Genomic DNA, 18,922 nt, shown 5'->3' on the forward strand with positions numbered 1-18,922 from the left:
TAAGTCAAAAATATACCTGAAAACTTCAAAGAAAGACAACTACAAAACAACGAAATTTCCATTTTTTATTAAAAACTTTCAATACATGTAAAAAACTTTAAAACTATCTTTACTATGTTCACCTTTAAAATTTTATATTAATCTTTTTTTCTAATTTATGTCAAATTACATATATATCTTGTTCAAGTTTATGTTTTAAATCCAGTAGGTAAAACCAACAGATTTATATTTCTAAATGACTGGAATAGAGAAAAATTAACACATTCACAGCAGCATAGCTCTTCAGATGAAGTGTAATATAGACTGACTGTTAAGTGACATTTTAGTTTTCCAGGTCTTTCACATGGGACAACTGCCCAACTTAAGGATGTGTCAGCGCAAGAACTTTTGTGTTTGATCTGTATGATCTCCTAAGAATTTGATAACACTATTCTGCAGATGAGGCACTCGATGCTTAAAGAGGACTTCCTCTCAGTCAAGAGATGGTAATGGTAGAGCCTAGTTAGAAACAAGACAGCTGGAATGCAAAGTCCACACATCATGGTTTGTAAATAGCTTTCCATTTAGGTTTTCTTTATAAGATTGAAAACTATTTCAGCTGTGAGTAAAATGGAAATGTTTTAGACTGTGCTCAGGCATTCCTTCATTCATTTAATACATTTGAGTGCCAGCCACTGTCCTAGATGCGGGGACTACAGGTTGCAAAATACCGATGTGGACTTTCTCCCTTGGGAGTCACAGACAGTGTGAGGAAGATGGGGAGTTTGCTTTGAAATGAAACATCCATATAAGAGACTAGCAGGGGCTGGAGATGGATGAATTGGGACACTGACATATCCTTGACCTGGGACTCTCTTTTTAGCATCAGAAGGGAGAAATGAAGAGCTTCTTAAAAGTTGATTCTTGGGTGTGCCATGGTGGCTCAGCAGGCAGAATTCTTACCCGCCATGCCGGAGACCTGGGTTCGATTCCTGGTGCCTGCCCACGTTAAAAAAAAAAAAAAAAAAGAAAGAAAAGAAAAGCTGATTTAGGGTAAAAATGGTGAGAGTACAGTGTTAGGGTCAAGAAAGCCTGAGTTCTCAGAACAACCCAAAAAATAGAACTTTGCCTCTGGGCAAAAGGGGATGAATTTTGGTATGGGGGACTACAAGGTAGTTGTGTCTAGAATGTCCACCCTGGAGGGCAGTCTTCTGGAGAAACAAACTACCTTAACTATCATCACATTCCTTCAGGGAACAAAGACATCCTGATCACATGGACCTATATCCATGTCACTCTTACCCACAAACTTCCTAGAAGATGTGGCATCAGGAATGAAACTAGATTGCTGCCAACCAAATTCTCTGTTTCACTCTTTTGTCTTAGGCTTCCTATAAAATAATTAGATACACGAATGCTTCAGTCCATTCTAGAGTTATTAGCCATATTTACAGTATGCATCAACATTAACTGGATTATTTTGCTAAATTGACACCTTAAAGTGTTTCTAGAAAAAATGCATAATGATTTCCAAACATGACTTCTTAAAGCATAAGCAGTTGAGCAATTTTAGTCAATGTTATAATATTTTATAAATATTTGTGAATGAATTAAAATGCATTCTAAATAGGAAAAAAAAAGCCCCAATTTTTTCATCTGCAAATAAGGGGTGATGATAGCTATTTTCTGAAGAATATTAAATTATTCTATATGAATGGGCAAACAACAGATATTCAAAGATGGTCATATTTCAATTGTAAAATAAAAAGGCTTCACATTTTTTTATATTGCAAACATCTCCAAGAAAAACAGTCCCCTTATTAATTAGTTTTAAACTAAATCAAACAATTTTATTGCACTTTCCAAGTGTGTAGAGATTTATATTGAAATATAAAACATTGAGAAATGTATAACTTCAAAGGTAAAAATGTAATTTACATAGTACTTTGTAAGTAATAGCTCTTTGTTGTTTTTAAAACTTGCTATCTTTAGCAAAAAAAAGTTAAAATAAGAATTCTAGTAACAACTACTAGAATATTGTGCTTTCCAACTTAAAAAATATCTATCTATCTATATATATATATATATATATTTATATACCGGCAACCCTTCACACTGTATCCTGTTTGCTGGCCCAACATATTAACGACGGAGGTGTCTGTAGTCAGGCTTATGGGGGGGGAACTGAGGAGCCAGGTCCCTTCTTGGGCTGCTCCCTCCCCTCCTCACCCTTCAAGCTTATCCTTGAAGAGTCCTTCATGTTCCCTTAGGGAAATACCTTTTCAGAAACAGCTACATTACAACATCGTTTATGTTTTTCATTCATGATTTTATGTACGTTTAAGGCAAATATTCTGGGTCTGACACCCTGCTCTCCTGATCAGAAGTGCCCTCAATCCAGTAGGACCTAGTAGTACTTCATTCAGAAGATACATCACCGAGCATGAAATCTCAATATTCTCTATCTTTGAACTGACGTTTTTGAGAGCAGTATCAGGGCTCTATGAGGTAAGGCACTGACTTCTTTTAACTATTCCCTGAAAGTAAGGAGGTATGGCATGCAGTGGTCCTTCACAGAAATACATCATCAAAAACTCTATATCCACCTCCAGACATCTGGTTCCAAGAGAAAATTAGAAATGAAGTGTTCTAGTTTGCTAGCTGCCGGAATGCAACACACCAGAGACAGACTGGCTTTCAATAAAAGGGGATTTATTTAGTTAACTTATAGTTCTTCAGAAGAAAGGCAGCTAACTTTCAACTGAGGTTCTTTCTTACATGGAAAGGCAATCTCTGCTAGCCTTCTCTCCAGACCTTGGGTTCCAACAACTTTCCCCAGGGTGATTCCTTTCTGCATCACCAAAGGCCTGGGCTGAGCTGTGAGTGCTAAGATGAGGTTTGCTGAGCTGCTTGGGCTGTGCTATGTTGAGCTCTCTCATTTAAGCACCAGCCAATTAAATCAAGTATCATTCATTGCAGCAGGCACACCTCCTAGCCAACTGCAGATGTAATCAGCAACAGATGAGGATCACATGCCATTGGCTCATGTCCACAGCAATAGAATTAGGCACCTTCACCTGGCCAAGTTGACACCTGACTCTAACTACATTAAGAATACATTTAATAGCTTATATGTAACTATGTGATGATATTGTAAATTACTGATTATATATGTAGAACGGAATGATCAAAAGGTATAAATGTTTGTGTTTGGTGTTTTTTGGCATAAAAAAAGAATACATTTAATAGCTTATGAAATTTAGATTTTTATCTGCTCTACAACACAGAAAGAATCAAACTATTTTCTTGGCCAGGGAAAATTCAGGTTCAATTTTTAAGCCACTATTCTGTAACCTTCCGTAAGCCCTGTAGGAAGGTAATTATCAGGACTAGAGGGATACTTCCTGCTGTTTCTTAGAAGTAAACTCAGAGCTAAATTAAGGTACTTAGTGGTAAACTCTCAGGTTGTGCAGAGTTTAGGTGTTTGACTCCCGCGGATTCTAGAGCAGAACACTAAACACTTCTATTTATTCACAGAACAGGTACAGAATGGGACAGCAGGAACACAGCTTTCTCAATCATCCCCTCTAGCTCCTGCTAATCAATGGAAGTCACACAACTAACAACTTTATGCTATGGTTTTAAAACATAAGTTTAATGTTATTATAGCAGTGTCCTTGTACCCAGATGTGTTTATTAGGTAGTTTCAATTTTACCTGTTAAAAAAAAAAAAAAAAAAAGACCACAGCAGGAAAGCTGCCATTGTGAGAAAGGAGAACATAAAATTCAAGCAATGAATTAAAGAGGCAAATGAAGGAACTCTTTCCCTTTATTAGAAATAGAAGAAACAGATTGTGCTCATCTTGCTTAGGGCCAACAGCCACACTGCATGGAATTCAGCCAGCATCAGTCACAAAGCTCACTTAGGAGCTTTGCTCTGTGAAAAGAGTAAGCCAGATGGGCTATTTACTTTCAACAAGATAATTCTGGAGGAAATTGTTATAAGTTAAAGAAACTTTTTAGCTTCATCTGCTATTTTAGCCTCTAAACTGTTTCAGGAGGCAGGGGCCGAGGAGTGCTCCATTAGGAAAGAAATAAGAGTCAAGGTAAGGAAATTGACTAAATAAAAGAAAGCACAACACAAAATCTCAGACTGCAGTGTTGTTTAAGTGCATAAACTCTGAAAGCAGACAACATGGGCTCATATCCTCCCTCCATCAGTTAGTTACTCACTATAACCTTGAATAAGTTATTGCACCTCTTTGACCCTCATTTCCTCCTAGACGGCAATGAGAATAAAAAAGTTTCTCAAGAGGGCTGTGAAGATTTAATGACATAATGCAGGTATAGCACTTAGAGCATAACACATAAGAACTTAATAAACATTAGGTATTATTTTTATAGATTTTTTTTTGTAAAATCTACAGGGAATCCATTATATATATGTATATGACAAAAGAATTCTTAAGGACATCTGTGATGGTTTGAAGCTGTTATGTACCCCAGAAAAGCCATGTTCTTTTAATCCTAATCCAATCTTGTGGGGGCAAACCTAACCTCTGGGTGGACCATTTTGATTAGGTTGTTTCCATAAAGAAGTGACACAACAAATTTTTTGAAACCTTTTGATTTGATTACTTTCACAGAGGCATGGCACCACCCATTCAAAGCGGGTTTTGATTAGTTTACTGGAGTCCTTTAAAATGGGTGACATTTTGGAGAAAGTCCAGACACAGACGTTTGGAGATGTAGAAGAAAATGTCAAAAGGACCCACAAGATCTGCGAGAGCCATGTGAAACCAGAAACTAGAAGAGGAGCCCAGCAGATGTTTCCATGAGCCTTCCCATGAGATGCTAAGCAAGCGAGAATCTAAGTTTTGCCCCAGAGAAGCTAAGTAAGGGCCCACAGATGCTTAGAAAGGAAGCCACTAGAATCTGAAGCCACAAAGCAATAAATCGGGAGCAAGGACCTCACACACCAGCGATATGCCTTCCCAGCTGACAGAGAAATCCTACACACCATTCGGCCTTTCTTCATAGTCAAGGTATCTTCTTCTGGATGCCTTAGTTTGGACATTTTTAAGGCCTTAGAACTGTAAACTTGTGATTTAATAAATCCTCTTTATAAAAGCCATTCATTTCTGGTATGCATTCCGGCAGCATCAGCAAACTAAAACAAAAGAACTAAATGTTACATTAATCCACTGTCTTACTTGATGGAATTTAGATGTTAGCAAACAAAATTCTCTTTTATTTTGCTATCCCAGAAAAAGGGTAAAATATTACAGATAACTTTAATCTTGGATCAAGAATTCCAAAGAGATTTTTCTTCCTAATTCTTTAAGGAAAACAGCAGTGGTGTAAATATAGGAAAGTTCATTAAATTCTGAGTTAAGGTTCTGATAGATATAAATGAAGCTTCCTAACAAGAAGGCAGGGTTTTCCTCATCAACCTGAAAATACTGACCATAGGGCCAAAATCAAGATAATCCTTATATGCATATATTGTGAAAAAGACATCAAGCAACCTCAATTTTAAGATATGCTATATATATATTACTTATTGAACAAAAAGTAGAAATTAAATTATGGGATTACTAGGTATCCAAGTTAATCACCTACTTTTCTTTTTACACTTAAAATGCTATTCAATAGGAACTGATGATTCTAAAATAATCAGAAATATTTTCTGAACAAAGAAATAAACACTTATGTCCTGTCTACTGTATATACCAACACAGGAGAGAGGACATACATTTTTAGAAGGATTATCCAACACCAAAGATTAAGATACAAATGGTTGCCTGGTTATCTTTTTATTGATTTTGAGACTTTCACAAGTATTCTATTTTTTTGCAATATTAAAGACACAAGATCATTATTTTTCACATTACATTTATTTTCTGAAGGAGAAAAAAAGCACACAAAAATCTTCAATTTAATTTTCAAAATTTAGTTCAGGGCTCAGATTAGACAAACACAAAAGCAAACTGTATTTTAAAACATTCAGAAAGTCTAAGAAGAATAATTGTTACTATACTTAACTTTTTATACTCCTGGGACTTCAATCTAACTGCGCCCCCCAGAAAACTGAATAAATGTTGATGCGAAGAATATTTGAAAACAAATATGAGAAACACATCTATGCTAGAAGTGCACGATTTTATGCTCCAATTAGGGCCAGAAAATAAGCTGAGAGGAGTCTGCAAGAAAGATAATAAAAGTGGAAGTCATATATTTATTATAAGTATAATTCATGAAGTTAATATGAGATAAAATTTCCCCATGTACAACAGAAAAGCGAATACAACAGCAAGACTATTTTACATGTTTAACAAGTTACAAATGAGTTTTAAGAGAAAAGATTCCCTTAAAAAAATATCAAAAAGGACTTTTAGTGACACTGATTCTAAACAGAAATGAAACATGAAATTGTCATCTTTCTCTTTTACATTCATAATTTGCTCTCACTTTCAAGATAACTATTATTCCACTAACCCAAAGGCCAAAAATAAAAAATCCAACAGCCAATAGTTGTTGGCTTTGGAAATGACACTGCCTATCCACCCTGATACACACACCAGGGGAAGATAAAAAGAATAGCTCCTTGTTGGGAGAGCAGTCTGAGACCTTACCCACTTCAAAGATATTAGGTATATCACGACTTGTAAGTAAGCTTGTAAGTAAGCTTGATCACTTTTTTTACCTGGGCCATTTCTTAGGATTGTTTCTGCAGATGTTAACCCTGAGGGATAAGGCAATCTCTTCCCCTGGTTTGCTATCTTCTTGTTATCAAAGAAGTGAATTGCCCGAGCCCAGAGTTCCACAGTCGCAGTGGAATCTCACCACACACATCATCTCCATCTGGGCTGTGGGGTTTGGGGAAAGGTAACTGATACCAATATAATGAAGCTTGTGCTTTTTGTTATGCAATGGGTACTAAAATTCTTTGTCTTTGAACCAGAAGTCTCATATCTTCTTTATCCAATAAACAGTAAAAGAATAAATTATTAGCTTGTAAGTAGAGTAAAATCAAATCCAAGATCTGACAGTTTTGGCAAAAAGGAAGGGATGCCAACAGAAATACAGCTTTCTGGAAGAGAAAGAAAAACTGTCCACAGATCAGGTTCAGGATACGAAAAGACTCCCTGGGATCTGGAATGAATGTTCTCACCCAAGTGGTGGACAGTGGAGGGTAAGATGAATGAGTATCCCCACTGTCACGTCTGTTAATGATGTAAGAAGAGAGAGATAGGATTGAAACAAGTTGTACACATGGTACCTGTGTTACTGACTTCACTCTCCTCACGGTGGGAGGAGGAAGAAATATTATCATGACAGTGGGGCAGCCCAGCAGAAAGGCAATGTGGGTGTGGGTGTGGGTGTTAAGCCCAGAAGGCCCCCAAGCTGAAACAATGCTGTCAGCAATGATGGCCTTGCTGCCTAATAACAGTCTTTGGGTACACTATAAACATTAGCAGTTCATTTAGTTGGGCCTCAAGTGGTGAGCCACTTGAAATCAAAAGTAAACATACCTCTCTTAGATCATAACATGGAGTCCCACTTTCCCTCCCCACTACTAGATCCCTTCCCTTGCCCTCTACTCTGCCTCAGTTGCCTGTTCCCTAGGAAGACCAAAGGTCACACACATCTGTCCTGGTACAATGGGGAAAGAACTCAAATTTTTATGGCTCTGTTGGATACAGGCACCCAAGTTACCATCTTATCTGGTCCCATAGAGAAAAGGGGTGGCCAAACTCAACTGATGAAGTCTGGTGTCTCTTAGTGGGAAAGAGAAGCTAAATGACTTTGTGGGAGGGACCCTTTGACCTTATTCAATGTGCTGCTGCTGTGGCTTCCATATTTGACTGAAAAATGAAAAATGATGTGTTACTTGTTTGTACTTCCTAGAACCCTAGGTATCTGAAGAGATTCTCCTGCTCAAAACTACTAACTGTTGAGAGGTCATTTCCCAGGACAACAATGTTACCTTCTTCATGGAACCATAAAGTACAACCTTTTTTTAAAAAGTAGCTATTAACCCACTAGTAAGGTCTTGTGGAAAATGAATGCCTGGCATCCACATTTTTGTGTGGGTTAATTCAGATTCAATGTCTAATGAGATGGGAATGGCTGAAAGACCTTGTTGGCCAAATGGAAATGGCATATTCAAGAGTAAAATTGGTCTGGCCCTATCATAATCTCAGTTTTATATGAAAAAAATGGCAGCTACTTCTTTCAGGGAAATTATATAGCCCACTCTGCCACCTGAAACAAAACTGTTGGCTCAGTAGGACTCTTGACATGTTTCCCTTTAATAACTGGGCCTGCTTCATTGATGGTGTCCTCTGGGCAGCACAACCACCTAGCCCCAATAACAATTCTGGAAGACTGTGTTCAGGACTAGTTAGCAAAATGGTCTGAACTGAAAGCTGGCACACTCATTTTAAATAATACAAAGGACCAGCCACATTATATTTTCAGACTGTTGTGTTATTACAAAGACTAGAGAATAGCAGATTAAAAGCAGCTCTCTTTAGGGCTGTAACCATGAAAACAAATCATGGCTGCTAATCAAGTAGTCTGGGTCACTCATGTAGATGTTAATGGTAAGGGCCCACAGTCAAGCTTGCACTGACCATTTAAGCAGAGACTGGATGATGGATGATGGGAGAAAATGGCCAAAGGTTAAGCCTGAACTGACCAGATCACTGCCATCACCACGAGGACCCATCATGATACCGGACATGGCAACACTCCTACCCATCATGGACAGGGCACAGAATGAAGAATTGTGTATTTCTGATGCAGAAGCTACCACTGCATATCAGACACATGTCTTCTGCCAAAAGTTAGCCCGTTAGCCTTTTGATGAAGGAGGACATATTTTCCTGGCTTGCTCCTAGAAAACTGACTATATCATATCTCTGACCCCTCCTTTGGTCTAATTCTGATGCTACACCACTGTTAACACTTCCTCTGGTTACTGTGGCACTGTTCTAGTCCAATCAGTTGACTCTGGCCACACGAGTGTGCCTCCTGAAACTAAACTGTGTCACATTTTCACTTTCAAGAACACCTTTAATCTGACAATAGTATGTCTTTCATCACAAAAAACACCCAACAATGGGCCAGTAATCAAAATGTTGGAATGACATCATATGACCATCTTCAAATTGCAGTCATTATCATTAGAAAAAATGACTTAAAAAAATCAACTCAAAAAGATTTCTGACTCTTCCTCACTCACCATCTCCTGCCCCACACACCACCTCCATAAAGGGTTTATCTTCTTTGGCTACTTCTTACATGGTCGTGAGGCAAAAAAACATAGGTGGTTACACAGACCTATTTTGAAAATTTGAGAGTCTTCCCTGACCATTCCTAGACATAACACATTTTTCACTCCCCTAATAGGAACCCCAACCAGGATGACTGGTATACCCACCAAGTGGCAAACCAACTGTTTCTGTTTGCTAAAGCTGCCAGAATGCAATATACCAAAAATGGATTGGCTTTTATAAAGGGGATTTACTAAGTTACAAGTTAAAACTTTAAGGCCATGAAAATGTCCAAATTAAGGCACCCACAAGAGGATGCTTCACTCAAGAAAGGCCAATCGAGCCTGGAGTTTTTCTGTCACATGGGAAGGCACATGGCGATGTCTGCTGCCTTCTCTCTAGGCTTCTGGTTTCTAACAGCTTTCTCAGCATCTCCAAGTGTTGGTGCACAGGCTTCTAGTCTCTGTTTTGTTTCTGACTCTCTCTGTGAGCTCTTATAAGGACTCTAGTAAACTAAAACCCATCTTGAATGGGTGGGGCCACAAATCAAAGGGTCCCAACCAAAAAGGGGTCTGCCCCAGAAGACTGGCTTAGGATTAAAAGACATGACTTTTCTGGATGATTAACATTTTAAAGCCAGCACACCAAACAAAAAGGGGCCTAGAAGATTCAAACCTAATTTTGGTTCAACTACTTAAGATATTTTTGTTGGAATGACATCGTCCTAGATCATGAAGATAATGTCTATTTGGATGCGTATACAGCTCACCAAATTCTTTCCCAGTGGTCCAACCAGGTCAAAGCAGTAGATACAATGAGTCTCTGTAAATTTTGAAAAGATGTTCTTGTTCAACTTGCATTGAGTAGGGAAGTGAGTAGGGGAAAATTGGAGAAAAGATAGAGTTAGAGTTACAGGGATGGGGTATACTAATTCAATAGCTCTAGAGGAAGGGCAACAACCTGTTAACTTGGGAGGAAATACTTCAAAGCCTAGAAGATAGGAGTGCATGTGATTAATGCTTTTTTAGTTCCCTATATCCAGCATCTCAGCCTGGAAACAATCATATGATACACATGAGTCAAGCAGAAGTTGTGGTTGGCAGTCTGACCCACTGACCCACTGCTGGCTATGTCATCACCATTCATGGGCTGTAAAAACAGTAAAAGTCACGTGGACATGGCTTATCCTGAACTGTTCCACCATGCCTGATTCCATCAACAACAGTTCCAGAACATGGACCACTCCCTCACACCTGTACAATCTCAGACTGGCAACAACCATGGTTCATTCTGACTTATACAAATTTGTGCACTTCTTCTGACTCCCAAGTACCTAAGACTATACCATGTATGGTAACCAAGGCTTAAACTGATCAGCAATACCATCTATGGAGCCTAAAATACCAATGCAATGGTGATTCAAATCAAGTATAACAACAAATTCTGAACCACAGTCACCTGTGCTCTTTCATGAGCTATATTTCTATGTACCAGAGATTGGGACATAGAATGTCTCTCTATTGGAGATATTTACAGGACCATCTACAGTCCTGTTTTATTGGCAATGATGCTAAAAGATGAGCAAACCATTCTAAACTTTATTGCATGGGTCATATTAGATAATAGACTTAGACTGTTTTAATTCAGACCTACTCGGTCCCCCTACTGGGATAGGTTCATAGTCAGTTTTTCAGGGATCCTGGTGGAAAGGGGGAAGGGCATCAATGAAGCCAATACTGAAGGTTTGCCTTAACCTGATTCTTGGGATTGTAGTTAAATGCTATATGAGGCAAATTAAATAGATTTGGTTCAAGCCTCTGTCTATCCAATTAATCAGAGTGGCCATGGAGTAACGTACTCATGTGAAAATTTCCCAGAAGCAAAGATGGTGTAAGACACTGTTGTAAGTTGCTTGGAGACATGGTTTTCCTTGGCCCTCTTGTACTCCTTGCATGTCTTGCCAGGTATTAAGACTATAATGCTCTGACTACTCATTCATCTAGGCCATTTCTCAAGGATGTTTATGAATCTGATACTTCAGGAAATTAGGTAGCATCTCTGGACAAAGAACAGGCTTACTTACTTACTGACTGTTGTAAAAGTGATGGATTCCCCAAACTCAGTGCTCCTCAGCCATCAGATACACCCACTGCATACAACGCATTCATCTGAGCCATACCACATTACCTCTGTGAGACTTGGGGGCAAAGGAAGCTGGTGTAAATATGATGATGTTTATTCCTATGCTATAAAGAATGAAGTTCTGTATCTATAACCAATGGGTATGGGGTCTTCTACCAGGATCCATGATACAGTAACAGTATAATTCATTACCTTGTAGTAGGGTAAAAATCAAATCCTAGAACCAACACACCTATCTCTGGCTTGAACCCCTACAGCATCTGATATAATTACAGTTTGAAAAGCCATTCCCATATTTATTCAAACAGGAAGTTACATGGAGGCCTTAAAGTTGAAACTACTCATACCAGATTCCTTAATGTAAGCAAGAGGAAGCCATTAACACATGAATATTAAAACTAGGATTACTTCCCTATCTTCTAATTTCCTGGGCTTTCCCATAAAAGCAGGATTTTTCACCTCAGTTCCAAATTATATATTATTATCTCCACTTTCCCCATAGTAAAATCTCTATGAAGGGGCACTATAACTACCAATTCACTACAGTGTAATGTGGAGGATAAATATTAACTATATGAGATATTGTGATAGAATAGTTTGGAAGAAGTGGTGTTTCAGGATTATGGCCATAGATAGGGAAGGAAGAACACCATTAATTATAAAATCGGGTCTTTATCAAAAGGGAAAGAAGACAAGAAAATTATGTCAGATTTAGGGAATAAAAATAATTGTGAGATATTTTAATTTTACTCTTCATTGTCAAAAATCCTATAAAAGCAAAGTATTTAGGATCCAAAATCTACCTTCAGAAATTTAACAAGACTGAAAAGGCACATCTGCAGAAGATTTATCTGTAGTCTATTACATACTCACTGTTTAAAAGAAAATCTAAAAAGGACTTAAGACAAAAAGGATGAAATACAATTTAGAAGCAGAATTATACAAGCCAATTATTAAACTACTTCAGTGTTATGTCCATATTTCTGAGTAGATATCAAATGTGAATCAGTAAATATTATAGATTTATTGCTTTGTGAAGTATATGATTAAAATAAACTATGCTAAAAACAGGAAAATTCACATTGCTTCATAAAGTAATTTCATATTCACTTGTCTCCATAATTCATTAAAAATAAAAATAAATGGTGCTTCAGAAGCACCACAGACTTGAATTTGATGGATGATCATTTCTCCTCCCCCAAGAGAGCAATGAGGAAAAGGTAGATATGTTTATTCATAATGCTTTGTATCCTCATGGATAAGTTATGCTGCTGGCATGTCCTGACAAGTCAGTGTTGCCTGTTACTTAATTATATGGAGGCAGAAATAAGCATTCGATGCAAAAACACTGCTGGATGCCTATCTGCTTACTTTCAACAGATAAAAATATTACAAACTACTCATTTTCAAAGAAAACTTTAAAATTCAAGCCTATCCTTTAAATAAAATGAAAGAATATCTTCAGAACCATTCTGAAAAAAAAAATAAATCACACTTTAGCACTTGGTATTAAAAGCACGGTTTTGTGTTAGGGTGTTGGCTTTCAAGGACCAAGGAGGAGGTATGTGCGCACTCAAGGCAGAAGACTACATGGATGATATTAGAAGTGGTCAAACACTAAAAGCATGATGCCAAATCTCCTTTTCCCATTAGAAAAAACAGCATTCGAATAATTAAAATGCATTCCTACCTCAAATTAAATTGCCTTGAAGTTTTCTGCACAGGGCTTTTGGCATTATAAATACTTCTTGACTTTGTCCTGTCATGTTTCCTCAATCAATCATGCAGTAGCCTAGAATTAAATTGAAATGACTGGATCAAGGAAAATCAATTTTCTTAACATTTTGTTTCAGTAATGTGATTATGAAGCTTTTAGTGATATTATAAATACTTTGAAGCTTTGAGCACATGTTTCTACTGAAAGTATTCCATGGAGAAAAACCACATTAGGGAAACAAGTACAGAACACGATGAAGCAAAAATACATTTGTCATATAAAGTTAAAAGTTAAAGGTGGAAAAGACACAAAGCAAACATGTGAAATGCACTTTAGAATATCTTATATGTAGTAACCACCTGAAAACACCAGATCGTTACAGAATTAAAATAATTTAATAGTTTCCCTCTAAGAGCAATCATTAGCGAAGCAACAAGGAGAAAAAACAATAAAGGACAGGAAAGAAAGAAAGAAAGAAAAAAAATGCATCATTTTTGTGCTGGCTCGAATTTTTTTTACAGGAGTATATGACAGACTAAAATCTTTCTCCTAAAATTAATGACTCAATTCCTACAATATTAAAATTATAAAATATACTTACTGTTTACCCAAATCAAACTACTGAATACTTCTTTCCTTCATTTCAAACTTTTCTAGGATTATGCTGTGCTTGGGGGCCACAAAGGTAAATGAGATGAGGCCCCCACCCCCTAGACAAATGCAAACAGTATCTCCAGCGAAGAACCCTGGAGATTGCATTCTTTTTTTGGTACTTCAGCTTCAACATCAGGGACAGAGATTGAAGAAGGCAAACAAGAGGCAACAACATCTCCTTTCTTTTCATTCATACTTTTATTCATTCAACAATAACGTACTGTGTAGAAGTAGTATTTCTTCCCTCAAGAATGATGCAGGTAAGTAAACATACCAATTTAAAATGGGATGAGATTAGGTCTTGGAAAGATGTATTCAGCGAAGAGATGTGTCCTGGAGGACACAGAGGGATGTACCACACCAAGGTGGGATAGGATCATCCATCAGACAGACAAGATTGGATGCTATCTAATATTCACAGGTCTGGGTGGCAAAGGATCTTTCTGGAAAGAACATCCTGACTTTTCTTGTGACCCACTGCCAGTGGCACCTTTACCTCTAGAGGCAGGTGCATCATGCTCCCCATGCTGTAACAACTGGGCAAAACACTCACTTCTAAAACAGTCACTACCAATGAACTAAACATCTACACCTTTTATAGAGAGAAAGAGAAACTCTTTTTCAGCTGAGATTGCTAAGAGAAGCTTGCTGGCAGACATCATCACCATTAGGAGATAATTTTCCTGAAATGGGGCAAATGGAAGAAAGCAAAGTAGAAAGAAGGAGATAAGACTATCTGAGCCCCCGGAACAAAATGCACCTAAAGTCATACCTGTACTTGGATTCAGTTACATGAGGAAAAAGATTCCTTTTTGTTATTGTTGCTCTGGATAGGTTAAAATGGATCTCTAATACCTGCCACTAAAAGCAAAAGTCATGACCAATATACAGATGAGAAAATAGCAGATGAAAAGACATTGAAATTTAAGAACTAGGTATATTTGAGCTACTTCAAGTAGTTGAGAGGGAAGTTATAGTTAGATATACTAGAGAGTCAGGAAATCATTGTATTTCTTGAAGAAACATACATTCTGTGATTAGAAACAGCCACTGTTAAAGATGCAATATTTTTTATTTCCAATGATATTAAGGAGAGGTAGATGTCTTTCTCCCAAATGAAACTTTTCACAATGTAATTAGTTATCCAAACTAATTTTTCCAAACCAATTAAGTCTCACAATATTTGTGTGCCTTAATTTATACTTTTACTGTGCCTTAATTTATAATTCAATACTAATCATAAGCCCCCAAACTAACTCCCCATGACATAAAAAGACAAAACAAAACAAAATACAGTGTATGAAATCTATTTTAAGCAAAACAGAAAATTCTGATTTTGCTGTTCAACTCCAAAGCCAAAATAGATAAAAGTTATAGGCACAAAAGGAAATTAGTCTATTGAAAGTTTAGCAGGAAATGGTTCTGTCAAAATAATCTGAATTACACAAACCTTCTGAACAGTTTGCTTATTCTGATGATATCAAAGCACAGCCAAATGTCATAATAGCTTAAAGATGCTAAATAGGAAGCAAGCAGTACCACAGACTCAGAATGTTTGATTTGGCTGCTATCAATTTTAATTTTTTTCATTTGAATTTAGGCCTCACTTTCAGCCACAACAAGTACTGCCACTGTCTAAGGTCTGCAAGGAAACCTGATACCACAGGTCTTAAAATCTTGACTTGATTGATTCTTAGAATTCAACACACAATGCCCATTTGTTAAGGATATCCTGCTCTCTTTTCACCTGAATAAACTAGATTATCAATCATAATTTCTACGTTAGCCGTAAGTAAGTGAGTGAAATTTAACATGACTTTGCTGCCAAAGATACCTTTCTAAAAATAAATCGGATCTTGCCCATTCCTAGCTTGAACACCAAGTAGTTCCTCGTTACTCATGAAATAAAACCTAAACTCTCCAAATGGCATGGAAAACACCCCCTGAGCTGGCCCCAAACTCCTTCTACTCCAATCTCTCATCACAGCCTCCTCCAAGCTCCTGATGCTAAACCTCAGTCAAATCCTCCTTGGCTAATAACCCTTAGGTTCACAAGCCTTCCTGCCTTCGTCCTTTCCAGTCACTGGGCTAGAATGCACTTTCCTTACTTGCAAGCTCAGGAGACCTCTCAGCTCGCAAGGTCCAGCTGAAATGCTAACTCTGCTTTGGGCTTCCCCCTGTTTTAGCATACTTTCATTACAACTTTCGTGCTGCTATAATTATTTTGCCTGCATACACAGCATCCTCACAAAACTGTAACTACTTAATTTAGCTGTTGCAGGCTTGGTCCATGTCACAGGTCCTATTAGCTTTTTCAGATATTTGATGAGTCCAACATTTATATTCTTGGTTCTTTTTTGTAGTAAAAAAAGAACTTTTTCTTTTTTTATAAATCAAATTCTGCCACCTATTTTTTTTAAATGCTTTTATTGATAAATCTTCACACACATACATTCTATACATGGTGTACAATCAATGGTTCCCAATATCATCACACAGCTGTGTATTCATCACCATAATATTTTTTAGAACATCTGCATCATTCCAGAAAAGGAAATAAGAAAAAACTCACACATCCCATACCCCTTACCCCTCCCTCTCATTGACCATTAGTATTTCCATCTACCCAATGTATTTTATCCCTTATCCCCCCTATTATTTTTTTATTTTTTATCCGAATCTTTTTACTCATCTGTCCATATGCTGGATAAAAGAAGTATCAGACACAAGGTTTTCACAATCAAACAGTCACACTGTAAAAGTTATATCTTTATACAGTTGTTTTCAAAGAGTCAAGGCTACTGGAACACAGTTTAACACTTTCAGGTACTTCCCTCCAACCACTCCAATATACCATAAACAAAAAAGTGATGTCTATATAATGCATAAGAATAACCTCCAGGATAACATTTTGACTGTGTTTGAAATCTCTTAGCCATTGAAACTTAATTTTGTCTTATTTCTCTCTTCCCCCTTTTGGTCAAGAAGGCTTTCTGAACCCCTTGACTCTGGGTCCCAGTTCATCCCTGGAGTCTGCCACCTATTTTTAAGATTTATTCTCTATTTCCTTTAGAGTTTCAGCTAACTGTGCTGACAATGTGTAATGAAATGTTTTCTAAATGTTACAGCCAAAACAGCCTCATGAAACCAAATTCTATACCGACATCTTTCAAAAAAATGAACCAAATTAAGCTATGCAGTTTCGTTCTTTTATCTTCTCAACTGTACTTGAATTTTTTGAAAAATTCTGTGTAATTTTCCATCAAGCCAGATTGGTTATTATTTACAAAGGACAGGACAATGTTAAACTATTCCAAAGGAGCATGAGGTGTCTAACATTCATAGTGAACTCTCAAATCAGAACGCAAAATGTACATTAAGTGGTTATTTGTTCCTGCTCTGCCTGATCATCTTTTGTTATGGGAAGTCATATTTCCTGACAAAAACATAACAAAGCTTCCCCTTCTCTACAGGATACAAATTAGCAACCTGGTACATCAAATCACCCAGCTGTAATTTACTATTTCAGTCCAGGAGTATAGACACATGTTCTTTTGCCACCTGGGAAAATTATCTTGAAAAGTGAGTTATGTCCTTGGCAAGTTTGTCAACTAGTAAACACATGCACGTGCACACACATGCACAGACACAATAATAATGTTAGACTTTTCAAAGGAAAATTACTGCATTACCTTAAAATGACTTCTGAAGAGGCAAAAATCAAATAGTATCACTGTCAATTCAATGCGCTGTATATGCCATCTTCTCTTCATAAGGCACTTAAACCCAGGTTTTCAGATGGAGAAAGGCTTAATGGTAACTGCTAACTGGATAATGCCTGCTGCCACCCCGAGATGTCCAAATCTTTATCCCCAGAACCTGTGAATGTCACCTCATATGGCAAAAGGGACTTTGCAGATGTGTTTCAGTTGTGGATTCTGAGATAGGAATACTATCCCGGATTATGTGGTGGGTCCTAAATGTAAGGAAGAGTGTTATCAGAGGGAGGCAGAGGGAGAGCTGATGACCATAAAGGACAAGGCAGCATGGCCACATAAATAGAGACTGGAATGGTGCAGGCAGGAGCCAAGGAACACAGGCAGCCTCTGGCAGTGGAAGAGGGTTCCTCCCTGCAGCCAGCAGAGGGAACTAGTCCAGCTGACACCTTGATTTTAGCCCTTTTAAACTTAATTTACACTTCTGACCTCCAGAACTATTAAAACAAATGTATGTTGTTTCAAAAATGAACCTGTGGTCCTTATTTTATGACAGCAAAAGGAAACTACACAGTCACTGTGCCATGCCTCAATAGAGCATCATACTCTTAAAAAAGCTCATGAAATTATGGAACTAAAGATTGTTTTCTTGAAAATACTACTTTATGACCAGAATATGAAACTACTTGAAGTAGTCTGATACTATCAGAAATGTATACAACATAATGTGTCACAAATATACAACCAGTTTTATACATATTACATATGGGGATGCATTTGTCCTATCCTAAAGACTGGGTTTATAACATTGTCTGCTTTACTTTATTTTCAAAAGTAGTATGGGCTTAATAATGAAAGTCAGAAAAAAAGAGAAAATCACAATAGAAAAAAAATCTCAAAAACCAAAGATATTCCAAAGATAATCATTTTGGGGTATACCTCTGGATATTTTACATATACAAATGGAATCTATTGCTTTTTATTTTAATTTTCAATTTTAAAGGCAACTAAACTCCTACTTATGTTTTGATTTTTTTCTCAACATCAAAGACAAACATATTTATCAGAGTTTTAGGTCATTAGTGTTAATCACCCTGTTATTATGATTGCTTGAAGACAAAAAAAACATGTTACTCCAAAACCGGAAACTCAAATGGCACCACAACGACTGCTTTCTATGACTAACTTTACTTTCATAACTTGCATTCTATTGTGCATAAAATGGTTAAATTGGCTGCTGAAGCCAGAGGGATTTTTAATAAATTTATATGCAAAGAACTACGACAGACTTGACTTTACCTTAAATCTCCTTTACTCCTAGGAAGGTTCACCAGAAGTTAGACCCCAAATGAAAATTATTCTAGTCCCTCCCCCACACACACAAAAAAGGAAGAATTTTAAAACTTACTGCAAAGCTACAGTGCACAGTAATT

General features: G+C 37.2%; 1 protein-coding gene and 1 long non-coding RNA gene across 6 annotated transcripts in view; both read right to left on the reverse strand.

Annotated features, from left to right (window-relative positions):
• PRKN (parkin RBR E3 ubiquitin protein ligase) overlaps window positions 1–18,922 on the reverse strand; it is a 1,515,422-nt gene that overhangs the window by 1,486,000 nt on the left and 10,500 nt on the right. The window lies entirely within an intron of this gene.
• LOC143650241 (uncharacterized) overlaps window positions 1,027–18,922 on the reverse strand; it is a 28,265-nt gene continuing 10,369 nt past the window's right edge. For both annotated transcript variants that reach the window (XR_013159451.1, XR_013159452.1), the window contains exons 2-3: window positions 13,093–13,194; window positions 1,027–6,182 (exon numbers count right to left, since the gene is read on the reverse strand). This is a non-coding gene — a long non-coding RNA (uncharacterized LOC143650241). The remainder of the gene's footprint in view (window positions 6,183–13,092; window positions 13,195–18,922) is intronic.

Source organism: Tamandua tetradactyla, chromosome 11 (genome assembly GCF_023851605.1).
Source record: "Tamandua tetradactyla isolate mTamTet1 chromosome 11, mTamTet1.pri, whole genome shotgun sequence".
NCBI lineage: Eukaryota > Metazoa > Chordata > Mammalia > Pilosa > Myrmecophagidae > Tamandua > Tamandua tetradactyla.